We start from the raw sequence: 9,670 nt of genomic DNA on the forward strand, positions 1-9,670 counted from the left end.
CAAAAAAGGATGTTAACTAATTGATTGCTTTTGCATCTTAGTGAATCCAAAAAAGGATGTTAACTAATTGATTGCTTTTGCATCTTAGTGAATCCTTACTGACTCCTAGTGATCACTAATTTCTTTTCTCACACACTTCTTAAAATAATCCATTCTAAAAAAAAAAAAGAAGAAGAAGAAGAAGAGAGAGGGTGGTGCCTATGGCTCAAAGGAGTAGGGTGCCAGCCCCATATGCTGGAGATGGTGGGTTCAAACCCAGCCCTGGCCAAAAACTGCAAAAAAAAAAAAAAAATCCACTGTAGCCCAGGAAGGGCATTACAATCACCTTTAACTGTGGTTCCTTCTAGTGAGAAACTGACAGGGATGAGGGATAAGGAGAAAACCAGCTTTCATATACCTTTGCCTATACTGTCGGATTTTTAACAAGCTTTATTCTTCTTGAATTTTGTTTTATTATCATTATTATTTTGTTTGTTTTTGAGACAGAGGTCTCAAGACAGGGTCTTGCTATGATCATAGCTCACTGTAGCCTTCAACTCCTGGACTCAAGTAATCCTCCTGCCTTAGCACCCACAAAGCACTAGGATATAGGCATGAGCCACTGCACCCAGCACTGTTTTATTGTTTTGTTTTTTTTAAAAGACAGAGTCTTATTCTGTCACCCTCTGTAAAGGGCTATGGCATCATAGCTCACAGCAACCTCCAACTCCTGAGCTTAGGCGATTCTCCTGCCTGCCTCCCGAGTAGCTGGAACTACAGGCACCCACCACAATACCGGGTTATTTTTTGTTGCAGTTTTGGCTGGAGCCAGGTTCGAACCCGCCACCCTTGGTATATGGGGCTGGCGTCCTACCCACTGAGCCATAGGCACTGCCTTTTTTTTCTTTTTTGAGACAGAGTCTCACTCTGTTACCTGGGCTAGAATGCTGTGGCCTTAGCCTCACTCCAACTCCTTGGTTCGAGCAATCCTCCTGCCTCAGTTTCCTGAGAAGCTGAGACTATAGGCATGTGCCACCACACCTGGCTAATTTTTCTATTTTTAATAGAAACAGGTCCTTACTCTTGCACAGGCTGGTCTTGAACTCAAGTGGCTTGGCCTCCCAAATCCTAGAGTGCTATGATTACAGGCCTGAACTACCAAGCTGGCCTCCATCACTATTTTTTAATGTTTAAATCGTTTTTTTTTTTCTTTTGAGACAAAGTCTCACTTTGTGACCCTTGTCAGAGTGCTGTGGCGTCATAGCTCACAGCAACCTCAAACGCCTAGGCTGAAGCAATCCTCTTGCCTCAGTTTTTCGATTTTTAGTAGAGATGGGGGTCTCACTCTGGCTCAGCCTGGTCTTGAACTCATAAGCTCAAGGGATCCATTAACCTTGTCCTCCCAGAGTGCTAGGATTACAGGCATGAGCCACCACGCCCAGCCTATTTTCAAATCTTGAGTTTAAACTAAGTAGTCCTTTCTCCATAAAGGCTTGAGGCTGCTGGGAGCTAGGCTGATGCCAGGTCACTGTTGCCTATGGCAATGGAGACCATGTCTCCAACAAAAATAAATAAAGTTCAAGTAACAATAGCAGTTCCCTTCCTACACTTTGATTTTTGAAAATTTTTTAGGAGGGGCCAATCGGATTCCAGTGAAGGAAAAGTTTTAAGCTGCACTAAGAACCGAAATCAGACCAGTTAACAAATATCATCTGCTTCTAGTTATTCGGTAACATTTTTCAATTAAGAATGTTTTGATTACTAAAACGGGGCAAAGTGTATAGCATGTAAATTACACATCCGTAATGGTATAGCAAATAGCAAATAAGAATGCCTTCATTTAAGATGGAAGCTTAAATTTGTGGGAGACATCACCCTTTGCAAAGGAATGAGGTTTGTGAAGCTAAATTTATTTACCCTTTTAGCCAAAAATATTACAGACATATTTATATCACATAAAAATGGATCTTTAACATAAATTTGTATATCCTACTATCTTAATGCAGAATTTACTGGCAAAAGAAGATTTATACTAAATGTAGATCTTATCTTATTCCTTTACAATGTTAGTGGCACTTCAACCAAAATTAGTAATTTGCTTTAAACATCCATACCCCGTTTTAGACCTAGCCTGGCTTTGGCTGGCTGCAAGGAAAGTCAGGAGTTCATTCAAAATTCCTCCCCAGGGCCACACCCTCATCTCAGCGCATTAGGGACGGCTGGGTCCAGCCAAGCTAAAATTCTTCAATCCCCTCCTCTCTTTCCTTCCTTTCCTTCTGCACACCACTAGCTTTTCCCTGGACAAGTCTCTGCCCCACCTGCCCCAAGCTGGAGACTACACTGACAGGGCTGAGAACAGAAGGCATAGACTTGAGAGGGGAATGCTAAGACAATGGCCTAGAGTCTTCCTAGACAAAGAAACAGAACAGGTTAAAATTCAACAACAAGTAGATGAAATGGAAGCCAAGGGGGTGGGTAAGATCTCTCAAGAGAGCATGGAGAGTAAAAATGACTGAAGAAATATGACCAGAAGGAATTTGGTGTTTGTTGAATGGATGTCTCAACCACCAGTTTTGCCTGGATATAGCAGAAAGAATTCTGAGTCAGAAAAAGCTCAAAGCTTTCAGTTCAGTACGTGGTAAATCTCTTGCCATTAAGTTACCCAGATGCTCAGAGAATTACGGTATAAGTCAAAGAGAAAATCTCAATTTAACAGAAGAAAGCCTTCTTGAAAAGTCTCACGAACATGTTTTATCACACATAAGAAAGAAATCTAAAGGCTGACTTGACTCAGCTAATCAACTACCTTTCATATGCAAGCAAAGAAAATGGGCTTAAACTCAGAACTATAAGGGAATTAAAAACCCAGAGAACTTGTTAGAACTGTAGACTTAGGGCTCAGCGCTCGTAGCAAAGTGATCACAGCGCCGGCCACATGCACCGAAGGTGGCGGGTCGAACCCTGCCCAGGCCTACTAAACAACAATGACAATTGCAACAACAACAACAAAAAAAAATATCTGGGTGTTGTGGCAGGCACCTGTAGTCCCAGCTACTTGGGAGGCTGAGGCAAGAGAATCGCTTAAGCCCAAGAGTTTGAGGTTGCTGTGAGCTGTGATGGCACAGCACTCTACCGAGGGTGACTCTGTCTCAAAAACAAAACAAAACAAAACAAAACCAAAACCTGTAGACTTAGGTGCAAGACCCTGTCTCTACTAAAAATAGCTGTGCCACTCTCCCCTAGACAACCGAGTAAGACTCTGTCTCAAAAAGAAAAAAAAGTTATAACAGACTTTAAGAGTTATTTTCTTTTTGGACTTGAGGGAGGATGGAAAACAAAGACGTTCTAAACTTTAGTTACTCCACGTCAGATACTTGCCCGATGAAGATGAAACGCCAATAAATCAAATGTTTACACTTTTAAGGCAACTTGGCCATGTTTCTGCTTCAGAGAGAATTCCCTAAATCAAAGCTGGCATGACCATGAAATAGAATATGTTTTGACACAAATATGATCAGGATTCTGTAGTCTACATTTACCTTCGAATAATTGCTGCAAGAGTTGTAAACTTAACTGCAGTTGTGGAGCATTTCTCTGCGGCCTCGCCACCGCACTACACAAAAGAATGTTTAAAATAAACAAAGGCGGCGAGGCGCCCGAAGCTCAATGATGAGGGCTCCGACCACGTGCACCAGGGCTGGTGGGTTCGAACCCAACCTGGATCTGCTAAACAACAACAAAAAAAAACAGCTAGGCGCTGCAGAAAGGGAAAGGGAAAGGGAAAGAAAGAAAGGACGAGAGGATGCAGAACCAGAACCGAGAGGATGCAGAACCAGAACCAACAGAAGACTTCGTTTTGAGCTGGATTATCAGCAAATGAAAACAAGACCAAGCTCTGGGTCGAACCTGACCAGTGTAAGACAGTGACATCATTCTGCAAGTAGGTGACAGCACAAGGCATCTCTTTTTTATGGATGGAAGAGGGTGGGGAAAGGGACCATTCTTGGGGTAAATTTTTCTAATACATAAATGGATACATGGGACTGAAACTCTCATTGAGAGTAAAAACTCTGGGAGAAAACAAGATGCCCTAGGATGATGCCTTGATCCAGCCTGATAAACCAGCTAGAGGACAATCCTAGGAAGGAAATGTGTTTAAAATGGAAAACGACTCACAACTATAATCACAGCACTCTGGAAGGCCCACGCAGGTAGACTGCCTGAGCTCAGGAGTCTGAGACCAGTGTGAGCAAGAGCAAAACCCCATCTCTAAAAAAAAAAAAAATAGCCAGGCATTGTGGTGGGCACCTGTAGTCCCAGCTACTCAGGAGGCTGAGGCAAGAGACTCGCTTGGGCCCAAGAATCTGAGGTTGCTATGAGCTACAACGCCACCGCACTCTGCCAAGAGCAACTAAGTGAGACTCTGTCTCAAAAAAAAAAAAAAAAAAAGGATTCAAAAGAGTGTAGCAGGTGAGATGATTAGATGATGAACGGGAGGTCAGTTGTACAGAATAAAATAAGAAAGGAGAAGACAGTGATTGCATGGGCCTGGTGTTCAACGATACCCAAATTAAAGAGAAAAATAGGCAGTAACAATTCTTATTTAGGAAGTTGACCTCCCTCCAAACCCAAAGAGCTCTTACAGTTTGGAATCAGCCACTTCCAGGCCATGATGGGATGGGAAGAGTGAGGACAGGGTCCTAAACAAGGGGCCTGCCAATAAAAATAACCATTCACGGGCGGCACCTGTGGCTCAATGAGTAGAGCGCTGGCCCCATATACCAAGGGTGGTAGGTTCGAACCTGGCCCCAACCAAACTGCAACAAAAAAATAGCCGGGCATTGTGGCAGGCACCTGTAGTCTCAGCTACTCAGGGGGCTGAGGTAAGAGAATCGCCTAAGCCCAGGAGTTGGAGGTTGCTGTGAGCTATGATGCTACGGCACTCTACCAAGGGCAATAAAGTGAGACTCTATCTCTAAAAAAAAAAATAATAATAATAATAACCACTCACAGTTTACATGACCATGGATCTGGTAACACATTCTGAAAAACCTAGAAAGGCAGAGAGCACTGGAGGCTTAGGAGCTATCTGACAACCCAGTCAGGGTCCACGTCACACTGCAGCAGTCTCACCAGCCTCAAGATTAGGAGTTGACCAAACAGGGGTGAGACCTCCAGTATTAAACTCAAGAGTTGAATCAAAAGTTCCACTTCCCAGTTATGTTTTCAATTAATTGGCTTATTTGCAAAATGGGGGTGATACTAGTAGCCTCATGGAAGTTATAAAATATTGGTAACATAGGAAATAGTCATATCTAAGTGCTCTCAAAACTGCCTGATACCTAATAGGTATTCAAACCCAACAAAAGTTAGTAGATGGCCACGCCATTGAGAAAAAGAGACTCTACATGGGTCACTATGAAAGTTTTGAGACAGACTGTGTTATAGTTCATTATTTCACTTCCAAGACACAGTCAACAGCAGGGGTCCTCAAGCTTTTTTTTTTTTTTTTTTGAGACAAAGTCTCACTATGTCACCCTCAGTAGAGTGCTATAGTATCACAGCTCACAGCAACCTCCAGCTCTCGGGCATAGGTGATTCTCTTGCCTCAGCCTCCCAAGTAGCTGGGACTACAGGCGCCCGCCATAACGCCCAGCTACTCAAACTTTTTAAACAGGGGCCAGTTGACTGTCCCTCAGACTGTTGGAGGGCCGGACTGTGGACCTTGGGACAAGTCGGCTGCTAAGCAGGACAGGCAGCGGCAGCAAAAACACCCGGTGGGCCGGATAAATGTCCTAGGCTGGCCGCTGTGGCCCACGGGCCATAGTTTGAGGATGCCTGGCCAACGGCATCCTTTCTGATTCATCTGGAGCAAGTTTCAACTTGCTCGACTAATGGGTGCTGCTAGGAGGGCTTCATTTGTTTCCATGCATGCGAATTTTACATTACTTGATTTTTGTGTAACTCAAAACTTTCATGTGTATCTCAAAACTTTCATAATGACCCATGCATTTTCTTATTCCTATACACAGCTGACCCTTAAGTTTCATGCACACATTCTCTACAGGTTTCAATGTTGTAACCGAAACAAAAATACACAGTAAAACAACTGTGTTAGGAGTCCTGAGACACAGGAGAAACACCCAAAACAAGCTCCTCCTATCCCATCTTTTTAACTCCCATCAAGTTAATTAATGCTCTGTGTGAGAATCAGCACAGAAAGTTACACTGAAGAAACAGCGGGCTTTTTTGTTTTTTTTATTTTTAGACACAGAGTCTCACTTTGTCGCCCTCAGTAGAGTGCCGTGGTGTCAAAGCTCACAGCAACCTCCAGCTCCTGGGCTTGGGCGATTCTCCTGCCTCAGCCTCCCAAGTAGCTGGGACTACAGGTGCCCGCCACAATACCCAGCTATTTTGTTGTAGTTTGGCCAGGCCAGGTTTGAACCTGCCAGCCTTGGTATATGGGGCCGGCGCCCTACCCACTGAGCCACCGCACCACCCTGAAGAAACAGGTTTATAATTGTGTGTGTCAAACCTATACAGGGTGGCCATAAAGTTCATGTGCAATTTTTAAATGGCAAACTATTTTAGATTGCACATGAACTTTATGGCCACCCTGTATGCGTAATTTTTTAAAAATAAACACAGTGTGGTAGATATTTATTAAGGAGCAGCAATCAGTAGATGGAGTTTTGGCCCAACAAGAACAAGCCCGACATTGACTTTAGGCTTTACAAAGAAACAACTTTCTGAAAAGTTCAGTTTAGTTACAATCCAAAATACAGTTATTTGCTTTTCTAGTAATCAAACTATGAGACATTCAGTGATGGGAATCAAGGAAAAAATAAATCAGTGTCTTTCTCAAGTTCTAATCCCCAGCTGAAAAAAGCCAGCTGGTCAGCTCACAGCAAAGGAATCATAAGCTTTGGGGATTTTTCCCTCTTCATGACCATAAAAAGCAACAAACGGGTGACATTTCCCTTTACTTCTATTTGCCAAAGGAAGAATGTGCAACTCCATTCAGAAGGCTCCGCTTGACCTTCCCCTGATCTTCGTTCAAGTTCATGTACAGTTACAATTCTTCCAGTTTTCACTGCAGGAGCTGGAGAGGTTTGAGGAACACAATAATTTACAGCTTTTAACTCCACAGTAGTCCAATTGTCTCTGGCCCCAGAAAAATTCTGTTAAGGGAGAATTTGAAGGCATAATGAGGCTTGCCTAGGATGATGAGTTCTACGAGCAATTAAGTACCATAAAAATCGAGTCTGTAAACAGTTATTACTGCAGACTGAGAATAAAAACTAAATCTGACGCAAATTATCAGGATTAGTTGAACAATAAAATTAATCTGAAGTGTAGTCAATCCAAAAAAAAATTTTTTTTTTTTTTTTTAGAGACAGTTTCACTTTATTTCCCTGGGTAGAGTGCCATGGCATCAGAGCTCACAGCAACCTCTAGCTCTTGGGCTTAAGCAATTCTCTTGCTTCAGCCTCTTGAGTAGCTGGGACTACAGGCACCTGCCACAATGCTCTGCTATATTTTTTGTTGCAGTTTGGCTAGGGCCAGGTTTGAACCCACAGCCCTCAGTATATGGGGCCAGTGCCCTACTCACTGAGCCACAGGCGCCACCCCAATCCAAAAACATTTAATTAGCCTGGGCGGTGCCTGTGGCTTGGCATCTGTGGCTCAGTGGGTCGCCAGCCCCATATACTTAGGGTAGTGGGTTCAAAACTGGCCCTGGCCAAGCTGCAACAACAACAACAAAAATAGCTGGGTGTTGTGGCGGGCGCCTATAGTCCCAGCTACTCAGGAGGCTGAGGCAAGAGAATCACCTAAGCCCAAGAGCTGGAGGTTGCTGTGAGCTGTAACGCCACAGCACTCTACTGAGGGTGACAAAGTGAGACTCTGCTTCTAAAAAAAAAAAAAAAATTAATTAGCCTTATCGTTGCCTTAATTTTCTACTTCCTTTTGGTCCCACCCACCCCCTAAAGTATCAGCAGGTCTCGACCTAACTTAAGGACATTAAAAAATTATAGTAGAACCTCTGTAAATTGACCTCCCAAGAGACTGTAACAAATTAGTCAACATGTGGAGATGGTCAACATAACTACACGTACTGTGGTGTATGTCCAGACTGTGAAAATTAGGTCAACTTAAGGAGGTGGTCAGCTATAGAGGGTCTACTGTATAAAATATTTCATCTCAGGGTAATATAAGACATTTCCCAAATAATGTAGATTTAAAATGTGACATAGTCCATATTTTACCATTTTAACCAAAAAGAACCCCTCTAAATTTGGTTAATTTTAAAATTAGGCATCTATAGTATATAATAATTTTTATATAAACAAAATGAAAATCCACCATTCCTCCCCCCCAAAAAGAGAAAATTTTCTTTAATATTTTAGTTTATTCTCAGCCCTAGATTAGCATATAAAGTCAGGCTTGGCGTCTCCACCTATATTCTAATCATTAACTGTGGCTTCACATTGTCAAACACAATAAATACAGAAGTTTAACCAGAGTAGTAATCAAATTCTCAAAATTCTCCAGAGCAGAGCCATAAAATACCTCTGCAGACCTCTCAGTTACTAAATCTCATTGTGCTTTCTGCTCTAGACCAGTCTTCCCAAACGTATTTGGGTAAACATGCATATTCTATTTCCCCTTTCGGAGATGCATAATTAATAATACAGCATTAACATATAAAGGGTGCTGAAAAGTTCTACAAGTTAAAAAAAATCTGAACTTTAAGCCAACTTTTCCTAGCCTGTTTTTCACTCACTATTTCTCCCAACACACTGAGGTTCTTTCCTGCCTCATTATCATTATTATCATTATTTTCTTCCTTTTTTTTGAGACAGAGTCTCACTTTACTGCCCTGGGTACAGTGCTGTGTCTTCATAGCTCACAGCAACTGCAAACTCCTGGACTCAAATGATCCTCTTGCCTCAGCCTCCTAACTATCTGGGACTACAGGAGCCCTCCACAACACCCAGCTTTATTTTTAGAGACAGGGTCTCACTCTTTCTGGGGCTGGTCTCCAACGCATGAGCTCAGGCGATCCACCTGCCTTGGTGTCCCAAAGTGCTAGGATTATGGGCATGAGCCACCATACCCAGCCACCTGCCTCATTATTTTAATGGTTCCTTCTCTAACACATATAAGGACAAAATACAATATAATTACCTTCAGCAGTCCATGAGCTTAATAAGATCAGGTAAGTGCCTCTTCCTTTTCCTAATTATGTTTACACATCATCTATTACCACTTACATGTTTACTCTTTCCTTTTTTTTGAGACAGAGTCTCAAGCTGTCCTCCTGGGTAGAGTGCTGTGCTGTCACAGCTCACAGCAACCTCCAACTCCTGGGCTTAGGCGATTCTCCTGCCTCAGCCTCTCGAGTAGCTGGGACTACAGGCTCCTGCCACAACGCCCAGCTATTTTTTTGTTGTTGTTGCAGTTTGGCGGGGGCCAGGTTTGAACCCGCCATCCTTGGTTATACGGGGCCAGTGCCCTACTTACTGAGTCACAGGTGTCGCCCTATTTTTTTTTCCTTGTTACTGAGTTGTCATTGTTGTTTTAGTTGGTCCAGGCTGGATTCGAACCTTCCAGCCTGGGTGTATGCGGCTGGCGCCCTGCCCACTGAGCTACGGGCACTGCCCTACATGTTTACTCTTTAATTTTTACC

The sequence above is a fragment of the Otolemur garnettii genome, unplaced genomic scaffold, assembly GCF_000181295.1.
Source record: "Otolemur garnettii isolate 467f Iridium unplaced genomic scaffold, OtoGar3 scaffold00126, whole genome shotgun sequence".
NCBI lineage: Eukaryota > Metazoa > Chordata > Mammalia > Primates > Galagidae > Otolemur > Otolemur garnettii.